Here is a 16,862-nt window from a genome sequence, read left to right on the forward strand (position 1 = left end):
CATTTTTTTTTATAATTATAATAATTACATTAAGAATAAAACTGAGAACGAATTGTTCCATATTTCAGGTAAAAGATCTTCATCATATGACATTGCAAAATACTCCTTTGTAAACTACATTTGAAGTACTATGAGAATTTTTGGCACTATCGCAAAATGAGGATTTTTGATCATTTACAATGCGTGATCTAGAGAATGCTACATATAGTTGGCCATGTGAAAACACTGATTTTGACAAATATAATCCCACCTTTTTTAATGATTGTCCTTGGCTTTTGTTTATTGTCATGACAAAAGAGAGTACTATAGAAAATTGTCTCCTTTTAAATTTGAAAGGAATTCCCCTATCTGATGGAGTTAATGTTAATCTTGTTATGAAAACTCTTTGTTCTGGATATAACCTCTATTCCAAAATATATGTTCTCATTCGAGTAATAATCAGACGTGTATCATTACACAATCCAGCTGATTGCCCTCCAATTTAAAAAGTATTAATAAGAATTTCATAAAATTGTAAATTTCCATCTAGCAATTTAAATTTAAATGGTTTGCACCAAAATAATTGAAATGTTTATTCGCTTGTTCGGTTCTTAATAAAAAATAGGCTTAAATAAGTTTTTCATCCCAGCAAAATTTATTAATTTATTAATTTTTTGTTTCATCTCTGGAAAATATTTCAAGTCTAAACCAAAGAATCATGATTTTAGAGAGACCTAAAACATGTTTAAGCCTAACTCATTCCAAAATTGTATCTTTTCCCATGTACCCATGACAAACCTTTCAAGTGTGTTCATATATATATAAATTGAAAATTTTCTCAACATTAATAGCCTCTACTTCAGATTCCAAAGCCAGCCTTATTAGTTATTTCCTTTCACCTCACATTGAGATTCCAGTTTCTTAACGTTAGACTTCAATGTGGCAATTTCTTCTGTTAGTGCTTTATGCTTCTCAGCATTGCCATTTTTATCATCCTCAAAACTTTTACTTGGTTTCTTAACCGCTTCCATGGCCTTCCTGAGTAAACGAAGCTCTCTTATGTAATGGTGCAGTCTATCAATCATCAGAGACAGGAACAACACAAAACTTGTGTACATTTGATAAAAAAACAAATTCAAAAACTTAAATATAAAAGTGAAAAGAATTTTAAAAACACTACAGTAGAAACATCCTTCTAACAACACTCATGAAAACTAAAATATCCGTGATGAAAGGAAGGAAGGAAAAAAGAAACAAACCTACATACAAAAATCATGTTAAAGCTTCTTTGAATTTTTTTTTCCCTTCATAAAAGAGTTCGACCACAAAGGCAATGTCTATTTTGGTTCTTGGAGGCTACACAACAGGGGTGCATTTCTTCTTCCAAATATTAAATATTAATACATCAACATCACTGTTACCCAGTCTCAACAGGTTCTGAACCAAAGAATCTGAACAATTCTCCTAAGTTCACTATGAAGCATTTGTTAACCCATATTACCAATTTATGACGCACTAACTAATTGAAGGGAAATTTACCATGACATGATTCACTTTCATGACAATATACACCCCCCACTAACAAAATGCAATGTAAAGTTTAGACAAACTTTGTGATAATATGGAAGAAAGCATGGAATAAACCAATTGAGCAACTCTTTCAGCTGCTACTTATATAATAACTGATGGCAGCAAAACAGAAGGACCAGAAACCCCATAACATTGAAATGGGAAAAACCTCCAATAACACAAAAAGATGCCAAAAAGATAGCTTAGCTTGGTACGATTATTCTTCTATTTAAATAAACGACTAAAATAGCTTTTTCAATGAGAACACTTCTATCCTAATTGAATCTTACTAAGCATAGGTACCTGCTTGTTGGTTTCCTTTCATACTTAAAATATTTATTATCTAGTAAATTTCAGCTTACATGGAGTGGGAGGGGCTGCATTCATTCAGCTTCATAATTAATAACATTTTCTTTCAAACTAACATATTTTCTATCTAATAAATTTCAGCTTACATGGGAGGGGGATTTGTTTCATTGATTCAGCTGCACAATTCATAACAGAACACTTTTCGTAAATAAAATGTTATATTTTTCTGCATACACGAAAGACAAAATATTTTGTGGCATCTCACATTTCGAAATACTACACTTTACACAATCAGTTTCAGATGTAGTGATGCAATAGAAATATACCATCAACATTTTATTTTAGCCATTACCAAAACAACATTTTATTTTGGTGTTGCAACTCCATACACAGTGAGTCACGCTTATATTTGACAGCAAGGGCTACAAAAAGAAGGCAAGAATCAATGAAAAGTTTTAATTACAGATTAGATGTTGCCATTTAAGATTCCAAAAAAAAGTGACTCTTAGATATACCATTTCCCAAACAGTGTTTCTCTAAACAACACAATCTCATCCTGACACACACCAATCAAGCAAAATTAAGAAAAGCGAAAAAAATGTGATCCATTTCACTGAAGCTGCTAATTCTGGTAATATTCTTTTGGGACACAAAAGGGTCCTCCCAAAAACATACTGAATTTCATATAGGCAAAATGAAGCATATAATGAAAATGAACTAAAATAGTTCTATACAAATTAAACCAAGACAGGCAAAAATGCAGACTTTGGGAGCTTACTTCATATAAGAGAACAATCTTCTCACTCCAACTAAGCCCACCTCAACAATTCTCTCACATGAACATCCAGTTGCAATGCGAAGCACAATCCAGTGCAACAGAATCACTTACCCACATACCCCTAACATTTTCATTTAAAAAACCATAAAAAATATTTAAACTCAAATCAGAACCTCAACTGAAAACACAAAATCATTCCTAAAGCGTTTGCCAATAGCTGCACAATGCATTGCACCAGTTGCTGAAGGTTTCTTAATGGCTAAACATATGCATATGTAAGTGCTTACCCAAAAAAAATATGCATATGTAAGTGGCACCTGGTTATCATTCATCAAAATCATATGGAATGTTTAGACTAATTAATAATTATGCAAAGAGTAGTGTTTACCCGGAAATGCCAAATTAAATATAAAAACTAAGCAAGCAAACATATTATGTTAAAGAGGATTAGTATCAGCTAAAAAAACTGAGGAGGCAACAGTGATATGAAAGCTTTTCTCTTAAATATTTAAAAGTTTCTTATGTGATTATCAATTGAACTCATAATAAGAACCATTACCTGATCTCAAAGGGAAAAAAAATTAAGTTGCAGTTCATTCAAGATTAGTTGGAGATTACTTCTTATAATAAAGAATTGATATCAATATATAAGACTGAGACAACGGTGCAAAACTTAATCTGCAAAAAATTAGATACATGTACAGCCATGATAGTTCTGCTAAAAGTATAACCAACCTGATTACAACTGATAGCTTAAGTGAAAATGTCAACCATGTTTCTGTGCAACATTTAGGGGAGAAAAAAAACAAAAAAGAGAGTAAAGTGAACCTTCTTCTTTCCATCTCCATATTTGACAGGCTCTTGCAGGAACATGGTTGTCTATGCCGCCAGGAACCCCACTTCCTGATCATCTCCACGGTTATGCTTTTTGTGGAATGCTTCAGGAGATGGAGTTTTTTCTCTACTACCCCTGCATTTCGAAATTTGATTTTACATTTAATAAGTAGCACTTTTGTTTATTTTCCATGCTTTTGTTTCTGGATAAATATAATTGCAGTGTACTGTTATAGGCTACTGCTGCTACTTACCCTGCAAAAGTTTCACCAAAACTGGCCAAAAAACTCTGGCTATCCTGTTGTTTCCTTTCATTCTGGATTCATGCTTGAAGTACTTCGACTTCTATAGCCTTCAAAGGTGAAGTGCTGCTATAACCAAAGGGACGCTCCACAATCCTCTCCATTGTATTCATCATTTGTTGTAGAGTGGTTCAACAAAACTACAAAAAGAATGTCATCTTTATCAGTTTCCTTGAACCCCATGTTTGATGAAGGAATAAAATGACTGGGTATCCTAATTCCTAAGCCCACAAAAGAAAGAAATTGGAAAAACATGAAAGTTGGATGTACTTGTAGTCCAAAAAAATTATCTGAGCACCCATCATGGATAATAAAATAAATCCAACTGATTACCCCCGTCAAGCAATAATTACATTAAGGAGAGGGGAAAAGAATGAAACCAAAAAAAGAAGAAGAGAAAAGCAAACCTTCTTCTTCTGCTTGCCACCGCCAAATCTGGGTTTTGGACTACTAACTTATGAGTTATTGAAGCAGCAAAATTACAATAAACTGAGATGTTTACAATAACAGTTGCATATGGTCAGAGATAATGTAATAGAAAATCTGACTGACTAATAATCAAAGAGATTCGTGTTAACCAATCTACTAACCTTCTGAGCCTCAAAACTCTTCAAAGTTTCTAGGCACCTAGCTTCCCTTCTTTGTTGCTGCTCCCAATCGCTTGCTCTCCAATCGCTTCCGCTCCATAGACCCATTTCAGAAATTGACTTCTCAAGTAACCTTCAACAAATATCAGAAAAGCAAAGAGCCTCGGAAACCTTCATTTCAGATTGAATGGGGGCTTTAGAAGAAGTGGAAGAATCAACGCATGAAACCCAAATTGAAGGAGGTTGTGTCAATTTGGGTGGAAGGTGGGTTTGGCAGCGGATTCACTGGGACTGGGTGGTGGAAGCGAGATGTGGTGATGGAAGATTGGGGATGAAATAGTTCTTAACAGACGCAGTGGGAGAGCATGAATCGAAAACGGAAGAAAAATTGAAGAGGGAATCGAAAACGGATGTCGTTAGAAGAGGTGGAAACGAAAGCGACATACAATAATAAGTGCCAGCGAAATACTGAAGGCAAAATGGAAAAGAAACAAATGGCCGAGATTGAAAGATTGAAAGGGAAGGACGGCCAAGATTAAATCCTGAACTAATTATATTGAGATTTACCAAATTACCCATACAAAAATTATCATTCATGTTCAATCATTTATTGAATTACAAAATTGCCCTCAAGGCTGCAAAAACTCTTCTTTTATATATAGTATAGATAGATAGATAGATAGATAGAAAGAAGATAGATAATAACTTACTTATTAATTGCTATTATATTTCTTATATATGATTTGATTTGTTCACATTTAATTTTCTTTTTGATTTCATTTATACCCAATTTTCTTTTTATCTCACTCTTATTTTCATATCACATCTATCACCTATTATATCTTACATTTTTATTTCTTATATTCATATCTTTTTTAGAGTGTGAGTGAAATGAAAGTGAATGAAATATTATTGTACTTTTTTACTATTTAAAAACATTTATTGGTTTTTATTATCCTTATGGACACCGTCAACGAGCTTATAAGTTGGTTAATATCTATTACATTTAATATCAATTACACTCAAACTAATTATATATTTTATATGCTTATAAAAATTAATTACTTATATCAATTAATACATATATAGTGTTTGTGAAAAAAATCTTATGACTCATCGTGGATATTTGGATACGGAGTAGAAAATCACGTTAACGCTAAATTATGGTGGACAAAACAATCTCTTATAATTGTTGTTTTTGTTCACTATAATTTTGACTTCACGGTAATTTTTACTTTTGTCCATTATATTTTTGCATTGCTGTGATTTTTATCATATATCCAAACATACACGAAATTTATTTGATCCCGGCCCTCGTGTAGTTGAAATCTTGGCTCCGCCCTTGGTAACAACGACGACGGTGATGGAGGAAAGATGAGAGAGGAGAAGATGGAGGTTGTGGTGGCGGTGGCGGCGATGGTGGTTGTGGTGGTGGTGGTGGTGGTGGTAGTGGTAGTGGTGGTGAGGGAAGAAAGAGTAAAGAGGAAAGAGGAAAGAAGAGAGAATGTGAGGATGAGGGTGAGAATTTTTTTTTTCATTAAAGATATTTAAGTATTTTTGCAGTTTAAAGGGGGTTCAAATAGATGGGGGTCCAAATAACAACTCTCTTTCCTTAATTATCACTATCGTTGTTATTTTGATAGGTGAATATCTTGTAATCGAGTTTGGAGGCTACATATCTATTTGTAAGGGATTGAGATACAATGAGGAAAAAAATGTAAAAAATGTCTCCTCCACTTCAATTTTGTTAAAAAAAAAAACTTTGTGCTTGGTTTCGTTTGTGCTTGAATGAATTTTTAAAACTTTTTAGAATATTTACTTATAAATAATTTTAATTATATTATATTACGGAAAATTGTTAGGAAGAACAAATCCTTGCAAGTCTTTCTCATTGTGGATAGTAAATAAGGTTATATTTTTACACCACTAATTCTCTACTAGACTACAAAAAATATTTTTTATTTTTAACTTGTGTTTTTTTAAATACTAATTAACTTAATTAGTTTAAGGAGAAACTACAAGTAAGCTAAAAGATGGAAAAACATAAATAAAATTATTATATCAAAATGTATCATCTCCAACACTAAAAATGTTGGACGTAGTGAATAACTTACTTCGTTTCTTAACCATGAGGTCAATGTTCAATCTTTGCCAATAAAAGTGATTGATTACTACTATCGACATTGGATATCATAGGCTCACCAAAAATATAAAAAAAAATGTTCTATAACCAATATTGCTCTCTATATTCTTCTACATCGTTACAATGACAATATAGTGAACTCATTTTATTTTAAATAATTATGATCTTACTCTGCTTAATTACTTATTTCATATTTTCAAACAAATGATATATAAATTTTATCGCCTCCGGTTATGGATTTCCTGCAACAAAACAAGTTTGGATTTGGCTCCCTTGCGCCTATTATCGGGCTGTCCGTTGCTTCGTTCTAGCCGAGCGAAAGAGAGGGAGAGCGAGAGCGAGGGTGGGAGAGCATCTGTTGCTGCAGGTTGTAGTGACTTTGTTGTTGCTCTAATTTCGTTGTTTGGTGTGCTGGTCCAGCCGATTTAGAGTGTGAAAGAGGTCCTTCGGGTGTGACTCGCTCGCTCCTAGAGTTTTGGACTGGTCATTGCTATCGTGCTCAGAAGTATGGTTCAGTTATGTTGTTTTCATCTTTGGTCGATGTCTCGTGCTGATTCGCGTTTCCTCCAATGCCGAGATGATGCTCCGTTTTTGTTGGGTTTGCGAGGCTTTCTTCTCGCCACTTCTAGGTCCCCGATATATGTCTCTTCTCGTTTTTCGTTTAATGCTTGATCAAGGGGTTTGCCTTGCTATTATTGTAGGGATGTTTAAGTTGTTGCCTTGTATTGCTTATGGGCGAGTTTGGCTTTAAGTTTTGCAATGTTAGCATTGGGGGTCTTTACTCACATGTAATTATGTGTTGACCGTAAAATTGATCATTTTCCATCTAATAAAAGCTTTTGTTTTTTTTTTTAAAAAAAATTAATAAAATTTGTACAATATTCTCTTATACCGTGCATCGCATGGGTTTTAAGTTTGTTTTTTTTTTTTTCTGGTAAGAGTTTCTAAACATAGAATAAGCTAATATATTGTTAACCAGAGGGCTAGTGCTCTAAAATTATTCGCAGAACTGGTAATTAAGCTTGTTCCTGGAAACAAATTGGGTAAGGGAATGTGTAGGGGGAAAACGTCCCCTAGTTCATGTCTACCGCAAAAAGAGGAAGAAAATGCGGCCAGCCACCAGTCTGAATCCCACTTGTTTATTTGAAAATCTTGTTTGAACACAATGGGATGGGTGGGGCTCTTAGTGATTCATTCGCACTTCGCTTTCTCTTTTACCTCATTTTTACACATTTTTTCTTTTTATCTCTTTCTGTATTTCATATCACATTACAAATCATATCAGTCATTTGTCTCTTTTATGTTCTTCTTTGCTTGAGGTGGAGGTGGAAAAAGAAAGTCAACCCAACATTATTCGTTATATAAATACTTCAGAGATGAGGAGACTTTGTGTTTTATATAGAAAAAACTACTCAAATGAATTCATCAATACTTCTTCATGTATTTTTCCTTATTGCATTTATTGGTTGCCAATTTTTTGTTTTAAACTATATGTATCATGCATCCAATGAGATAATCTTGTATTGTTTGAGCTGCATAGGGCCACAATGGACAACAAAAGTATCACTATTAAGTATTTAACACAGTTTCATTTATATGGACTTGAACTCGAGACATATCTACTTAAGAGGAAAGGAGAAATGAGATTAATAAAAGAGAATTATGATTAGTGAAATTATGAGTTGGTATCGTGAGACATTATTACAATAGTTATTTGAATTTTGAAATAATTATAAATAATAATTAAATGAGGGTAGTTAAAAAGATTATGATGTTTACAAAGCCTATATTCAGTCTGCTTTTTCTCAAAAGACAAACATACAATTCTCAAATCTTTAAAGTGTGTTTGCCACGAATTCTTTTCGAGGACAAACATAATTAATATTTTCAAGTTTTGTCAAAATTAAATTTAATCACATTGGAATGATAAACTATTAGTATTTTTTGATACATCGGAAATATAAATTACAATTCTTTAGGATTGATCTCTGAACGTCCCCTTTTCCAACTCATATATTAACCAGTTCTTGTTACTTAAGCTATCATTCAGAAACAAATAAACCATTAGTTTAAAAGTACTATTCATTTTTCAAAAATATTTTATTATTATTTTTCATAAGTAGTCTTAAGCGATTCTAAAATAAATTTCATTACATCGTGTTGTTACAACATGATTATGCACCACTATGATTATTTTTATTTTAGGCTCAATTACACTTTTGGTCCCCCAACTATTGCCTTCCTGTGAAAATCGTCCTCAAACTTTAAAATTAGCAAAAAAACGTCCTCCAACTATACATGCCGTTGCACCTTTGGTATGCCGTTTGCCTTCCGTGAGAAAACTAACGTGAGAAGCTGATGTGGCTCCCTCACGCGTGTCTCACATTACTTTCTTCAGAGAGCTTGATGAGTGGACAAGTCACATGCTTCTCACGTGAGTCTAAAAGGGGGTAATCAAGTCTAATTAGGGTTTGCAATTTCATAACCGTTGGAGCCTTTTAGAGTCACGTGAGAAGCATGTGACTTGTCCAGTCATCAAGCTTTCTGAAGAAAGTCACATGAGACACACGTGAGGGAGCCACATCAGCTTCTCACGTTAGTTTTCTCTTGGAAGGCAAATGACAGACCAAAAGTGCAACGACATGTATAGTTAGAGGACGTTATTTGCTAATTTTGAAGTTTTGGGACGATTTTCGCAGGAAAGCAATAGTTGGGGGATCAAAAGTCCAATTAAGCCTTTATTTTAAATAAGATTCATACAACAAATTTGAGATCCGCATCTTACCTAACACCATCCAAAATGTTCCTAGCATGTGGTTATGATTATTCACAAGGTTTATCCACAAATGAAGTTGCCGATCCCTCTAGGCTCATTGCGGTGGTTATGGGCTTTGCACGCGATGGTGAGCTGGTTATAAATGATGGAGTACAACGGGGGAGGTATCTGCATAAACACTCTGGCTTCAGGTAAGTTTAGAATCAGAAAGAACTTAAAGTCTAGAAATATAGTTAGGAAAATGAATGCTCATGTAACTAAACGATCAAACGTGTTTTTATAGAGTTTGGTCTAAGTTGTGATGGAAACACTTAGCTTTAGTGAAGCTATCATAAAGAGCTTCTGAGATGATGGCCACACTTGGGTCACTTTTAGATCTTTAGTCGTCATATCAGTTTTTATTTTTCTCGACTAACTTTTGTTGGACGAGATAAATTCTCGTTTTGGTCGATCTGGCCGGCCAACATGACGTTCACTTTGTTGTGAATTTTTTGGGCTGACCATCCACAACACTATCGGGCATTTCAGTCGGCCACAACAAGAGCCCCCAGCTTAACATATAATGTAATGTAATATTAAGTTTGACAAGTTCATCTCAAATGTAATGAAGCATTTAATAATAAAATGCCAATTTGAAATCCAATGTAGACAATCTGAGATGAAAAAATATTTTAAATTGCTAATTGGATTTGAAATAACTTTTTGTTTTAACGTTATCTCACTGCCGAGATAAAATACATTGAAACTTATTCTACTACTCGATCCCCTTAAATTTTTGAAACTTGAACCGCTAAGATTAAAAAGTAATCGTGATTGATTTGATCATAAAAACATGTAATAAAGTCGGCAAAGTAGCTTCTTTTTAGAATTTGTCACTAGGGTTATTCCTCCCAAAGTTAGATTTCACATCTGTTCATATTCCTCATTTATTTTTTAACTTTTAAATTGCGGGAAAGAAGATTTAGAAAAAAATTCCTCATTCTCCCCGCACCCTAAGTCTTGCACCATGAAAGAGTAAAAACGACCTATTACAACATGTAATAATTACCCGTTAAAAAAAATAAAAAGGAAGTTTACAAAAATAACCCTTTTAATATTCTACATTCTATCTCTGCATCTCCTAGTATGTGGTGGGTTTCTTACTAGTAGGTGGTTCATTGATGCTATCTTGTAAAAGTTACTACTGTTAGTTTTCTTTTTTCCTCTCTTCCTACTTGTATTGGGTTGAAGTACTCCTTGTACTTCTCTTCAATATATTTCATTTGGCTTATAAAAAAAAAATCTGCATCTCCTCATTGATGGCACTTAGCGCGCTACCAGTGCCTTGCCTCCTCTGTGCCGAAACTCTTATGATGCCGCAAGCCATCCTTCACAACGGTGAGTACAGCTGTAACACCCCAATTTCTCAACTGAGGAGTCACATTAGTAACCTAACAAAGTCTAAGGACCAATCTGCAATCCCTAAAAACCAAGGGAATTTTTTTTTCTGTAAAACAACTAAACACTTCGGCTAAAAGGTTGGAAACATACCATAACTTTATTTAGATAACTTGTTTCCCGATATACAGTAATAATAGTTTACAATACCATAAGTAAGGTTCAGAATGAACATGCGCACTTTAACAGTGGCGGAAGCAAGACTTTAATAACAGAGTTCTCATAAAGTAAAAGAGACTCCAACATAATCCACAAGAAGAGAAGCAAAGCTGCTTCTCATACCTCTACTCCACCGCTTACAACTCGATCTCCAACTCGAGTAGCTATGCCTCGGCGGAAGGATCTCCATCGCCTAATAGCGTTAAGCGCCCAAACAACAAGTAGCAAATAGAAAGGGTTAACTCCATGCAATTACCATGTATAAAAGAGAAAAATCATGCTGTTCGAATTTAATTACCTGGCATGGTAAATAACTAGCAACATAACTCAACTCATATATCAACAACTTAAACATAAATCGGACTCAGATAATAATAACCTCAACAATGTAACATCAAATCAGATATCAATAAACCAATACGAAAATCCAACAACATAGGGTCAGGTGTTAGTTCCCTATAATGCAACTATATGCTGCTAACAAAATGGATCGATCAATATCGTCTCTCAAGACGGGACAATGATAGGACACACCTCCTCATCGCCACTTATAACGTCATACATGACGGGACAATCATAGGACACACCTCCTAATCGCCACTTAACGTCACACAAGACGGGACAATCATAGGACACACCTCCTGATCGCCACTTAGCATCTCGCAAGATGGGACAATGATAGGACACACCTCCTCATCGCCACTTGACTCAAGCCCTATATGCCAAGTCAGACAACAACAAAGCCCAACCAAGGACCAATCCAAAGTAACCACATGTTCCATCCACTAGGAAGCAGTAACGACAGAAACCAGTAAACGGCCGAAGCCTCTCAGAAAACATTTTCCAAATTCAGCATAATAATCATAATCATCTGCCAATCAATATAAACATCTTCATCTCAAACACAGGCAGTGCGATAAAAGCATGCAAGACTCAAAGACGCTCTAAAACCGAGTTACCCTTACCTTCGTGAGTAGAAGTTGGGCATGGAAATTGCGAACCTAGAACAAAGAAAACACAATCATCAACACAAGCTTCACTAGGAGCAACACGATCTACTAATACTAATCGAAATCGTAAAGAAAGCCTCTAAAGCTTCAGAGTTCCTATTTAGGCACAAATTGACAACGGAGACTTCGTTCGCTAAAACGAGCATAACTCGAGCTACAGAACTCAGAATGACACGAAACCGGCGCCAAAATTTCGACAATTGAAAGAGCTACGCAATGGCTCAGGTCATAGAGACCCAAAAATTATTTTTGGACACGGTACCCAAGCAATTAGGTTTCGGCCACTATGGAAAATAGGGTTTTCGAACTTTTTCTTCGATCTAAATCAATTCACAAGGTAGTTTTAGGGTAAAACTAAGGCAAAGAAATTGTCGGAACAATTTTCGGACAATCGGGTCGAAATACGACTATCCAGGGGCATTTTGGTCCAAAATAAAGGCTCAAAACTTCAAAGTTATCAGTTCGGAAAACAAATTTGACAGCATTGATCCTCATGACATCCGTGACAACAAATCCTAAAGGCACGAAGTCAGATTACAGCTTTTCGACAATAAAGTTTCGAAATGTGCGACTAATGGGGTTTTGAATCAATTTTTCAGATCTTGGACAACTGAATCGCAATCGGCGATTACTGACAGAGGTTTTAGACTCATGGGAACATAAGGAACATAACCCAACCAAGAAATCAAGGAAATCGGACAATTTTAGAAAAAGCTCAAAACTGTGAGCACAGAAACGACTTCAGAAACGCAACAGAAACAGTAAACAGAGGTAGGATTCATGCTAGTTACCTCAATACCTAGAAGTAGGGACGAACTGCACGAAGATTGGTCAAGTTTTCGCGAAAATTTCTCCTCTCCTCCTCTCTCCTTGCTCACGGCCTTGAATGGGTGAGAATGAAGAGATTTTGCTTTTTCGAGCTATTTATAGGCAGGTGAAATCGCGGAAAAATGAAAATTTCGCGATTCCGATTTTTGCAGCATGTCCACCGAGGAATTCTAAGAGAGATTCTGGCGTCAGAATTCCAGAACTCAAAACAATTATCTATGATTTGGGAAAAACGATATCTAAAATCCCAAAGGCGGTGTAAGTTAATCTGTCCCGTTAAACTACTTTTTGCTGTGATGCTCAGACGACAAAACTTCCTTCTGAAGAAAGATTGGAAATGTCGAACCAAATCTGGCAACGCGGATGGAAACTTCGTTAGAAGTCCCGAATAGAAAAAGTCTTCATCCATCGCTCGAATCTAGGGTTTCGAAGCAAGGAAATTAGCGTCGTCGGACTTCCGAAAAGTGAATGCTATCGTGCGTACAGTCTAGAGTTCCGAAATGAAACGCTGGTCGAAGGAAAAATAAAGAAAATCTTTAAATTTTCCAAGGATTCGAAATCTCACTTAAAACGTTGCTCTAAAGCGAAATTAGCCTATTCTGGACACGCTTGCCATAAGGCGGGTGTGCAGACGACTCGCTCTAATTCCTAAAATGACTACGCAACATTCCTCAAGCAATTCCTGAACTTTCTTCTTCATTAATCTTTCTCAAATATCAAACTCCTGTCACGCTTACACTGATTCTACGCGTGAGTCGGAAATTAGCTTGTTCTGAAAATCCAGGTCTTACAACAGCAGAATCCTTCTCCTTATCGTCGCTGACCACCAATTTAGAGAGAGTGAGATGAGAGACATTGCAGATCTAGGGAGAACCACCTCCACCAATTCCTTACCCTCTTCCATCATATCATTCGAAATCACAACAAGAAATAAGGAAAAGCCAAGATCTTCATCGATTTTAACCCTAGTCTTTCTCCTTCCATTCTTATCGGTTTTCCTTTAAAGTTGACTTTTCGGGTTGTGGAAGGAAAACTCAAGATAACAATCAATGGATCCTTCATCATCTTGGTTTGAGGATCATCTTCTTCCTTTGTACCCACCAATCCCATTCCCACCTCTCGCCCCACTCCCACCCAGAATCCTAATATTAATCCTAATTCCAAACTCGTTCAACAAACATCAGGTCCCCATTAACGAAGTATTTGAGGTCATCATTCTCGATCTTCAAGGAGCCAACATTATTGTTTTCCTCTCCCGACCCAGATCTATGTCTTAGACATTGCCGGTGAACAAGACTAAAAGGCCATCAGAGATATGGATGTGTTTTTCACCCTTCTTCATCTTCCTACTTCTACAAGATCAAAGCTCAATCACTTCCCTTCATCCTTCGCTTGATTCGCTCGATCTACTATCCCAAAGCTTCGAGTTTTCATCATTGTCGGGTCCATTGTGACCTCTATTCGTTAGACCTAGAGACCAGAAAGGTTGGGTTCCTTGCAAAGGTTTTTCATAGGAAGCAATACAATAAAATGTTTTTCAGTTCTCCCTGTTGTTCGATTGTTTTAGATTCTATGTTCAAAACCATATCTTTGTTCAATTTCAGCAGATCTGGTGTATGGAAAAATACAAGAAATGGCTGATTTTGTGGTGGTCAAGGCCTATGGTCATGGGGTTTTGTTGGCTGAGATTATGGTGGGTCTTGGACGACGGGGTCCGGCTGGTGGAGGCGACAGTTGGTGGTGGTTGTGGAGTGTAACGCCTCAATTTCTCAACTGAGGAATCACATTAAGTAACCTAACAAAGTCTAAGGACTAATTTGAAATCCTAAAGAAAACATGATATATATATTTTTTTGAAAACAACTAAACATAATTGAAAACATAACATAGTCATAATTAAACAACCCGTTCCCGACATATAGTAATAGTAACTTACAAAGACATAAGTAGGGTTCCAAAATAAGTATGCACACTTAAAACAGTGGCTAAGACAGGGTTCCAGTAAAAGAGTTTTCAGAGTTTGAAGAAGACTCAAAGCATAAACTACTAAAAGAAAATCAAACAGCTTCTTCCATCTCTGCTCCGCCGCTTACTGTCCCTCCTCCATCTCGATTATAGCTAAGCATTGTCGGAAGGCTCCTCATCGCCTATTAGCGTTAAGCGCCCAAACAACAAGTAGCAAACAGAAAGGGTTAACTCCATGCAATTACCACATATAAAAGAGAAAAGCATGTTATTAAAGTTTAAGTGCATAACATGGCACATAAGCTAGCAACTTAATTCTAGATAGATGACGACATATATCTAACAACATAAAATCAAATCAGATATCAACGACATAAAATTTAATCAGATATCAGCAACATAAAATTTAATTAGATATCAGCAACATAAAATTTAATCAGATATCAGCAACATAATAACATATTTAAATCAGACAACAATAATCTCAACGATATAACATCAAATCAGATATCAACAATCTCAACAACATAACATCAGTTAAGATATCAACAACCTCAATGAGTGTCCTGTGGTACAACTATGTGTTACTGTCAAGACAGGTCCAATCAAAAGCGTCTCGCAAGACGGGACAGTCACCTGGAACGAAAACCATTGACCTGCCACTTAATATGCCACGAAGGCCCCACCACAATAAGCCACACAGGCTCCACAATATAATCCAATAACGCATATGCACAAATATCAACACAGCATATAGCTACTTAGCACACACTTAGTATATGATCCATCCCAACATCAACCACGACAACAATCAAAACATCCACAAGAAAGCAGTAATGATAGAAACCAGTAAACGGCCGAAGCCTCTCAGAAAACGTAGACACACGTCTCAATAAGTTCACTCGGCCGAAGCCTCCAGAAAACATTTTCCCAGTTCAGCACAACAGTCATAATCAAATGTCAATCAATTTAAACATCTTCATCTCAAGCGCAGGCAGTGCGATAAAAGCATGCAAGACTCAAAGACGCGCTAAAACTGAGTTACCATTACCTTCGTGAGTAGATGTTGTGCATGGAAGTTGCGAACCTAGAACAAGGAAACACAATCATCAACACAAGCTCTACTAGAAGTAACACTATCTAATAACGCTAATCGAAACCGGAAAGAAAGCTTTTAAAGCTTCAGAGTTCCTTTTTAGGCACGAATTGACAACAGAACTTCGTTTGCTAAAACGTGCATAACTTGAGCTACAGAACTCGGAATAACACGAAACCAAAGCCAAAATTTCGACAATCGAAAGAGCTACGCTATAGCTCAGGCCATACAGACCAAAAATTATTTTTGGACAAGGCAACATAACACTAAGTTTCGGCCACTTTAGAAAATAGGGTTTCCGAACTTTTTCTTCGATCTAAATCAATTCCTAGGTGTTCTTAGGTGATATCTAGGCCAGGGAAACTCTCAGAAAAATTATCGGATCGAAAACTAGAACAGGGGTATTTTGGTCAAGATTTTTAGCTCGGAAATTCAAAATCGGAATTTCGAAAAACAAATTGGATGAGGTCGATACCAACAACGTTTATGACGACTAATCCTACTGACGCTAAGCTCAATCGAGAGTTTTTGATTCAAAAAGCGGAACCTTAGCATAAAATGGGTATTTGAGCAGAATTGAAGTTCTGCGGCGATTCGACGAGATTCGGCGAAATGTAATCCGCTAAACATGCTCTTGGGCATGCAGGGAATAAGTTTAGACAGAGAAATCAAGTTATTTGGACAGTTTTACAAAAAGCTCAAAACTTTGAGCACAGAAAGACATAGATAAAAGCGACAGAATTTACGATCAGAGGTAAGGAAAAGCATCAGTACCTCGAGGCCTACGTATAGCAACTGTCAGTGCGAAGATTAGTCAAGGATTGCAAAAAGCATTTCTCCCTCTTCTCCTCAAGCTCACCCATGGCCAAAGCATGGAAAATGATGAAGATATTTCAAATTTTGGCTATTTATTAGGTTGGTCAAAAACACGGCAAAACAAATATTTCCCGATTCCGATTTTTCCTGTGCAATACTCCGTGAATGCTGAGTGGGTTTCCGATGTCAAGTTTCCAGAACTTGAATCAAGGTTTTTCAATAAATGAAACAATCCAAAAAGCGGTATGAAATAATTCAACCCGAAAAACTACTT

At 36.0% G+C, this 16,862-nt stretch overlaps 1 long non-coding RNA gene across 3 annotated transcripts; it reads right to left on the minus strand.

Annotated features, from left to right (window-relative positions):
- Positions 1 to 1,380: 1,380 nt before the first annotated feature.
- LOC130728163 (uncharacterized) lies at positions 1,381 to 4,788 on the minus strand. Of its 3 annotated transcripts, XR_009015589.1 has the most exons (6): positions 4,362 to 4,788; positions 4,179 to 4,260; positions 3,724 to 3,911; positions 3,464 to 3,605; positions 2,636 to 2,756; positions 1,381 to 2,279 (listed from the first exon to the last, which is right to left on the minus strand). It is a non-coding gene; the product is annotated as an uncharacterized LOC130728163 (long non-coding RNA). The 3 variants fall into 3 exon arrangements; XR_009015588.1 differs by lacking the exon at positions 1,381 to 2,279 and having other exon boundaries at positions 2,302 to 2,756; positions 4,362 to 4,787; XR_009015587.1 differs by lacking the exons at positions 1,381 to 2,279; positions 2,636 to 2,756 and having other exon boundaries at positions 3,290 to 3,605; positions 4,362 to 4,786.
- Between the last annotated feature and the right edge of the window lie 12,074 nt (positions 4,789 to 16,862).

The sequence above is a fragment of the Lotus japonicus genome, chromosome 1 (assembly GCF_012489685.1).
Source record: "Lotus japonicus ecotype B-129 chromosome 1, LjGifu_v1.2".
NCBI lineage: Eukaryota > Viridiplantae > Streptophyta > Magnoliopsida > Fabales > Fabaceae > Lotus > Lotus japonicus.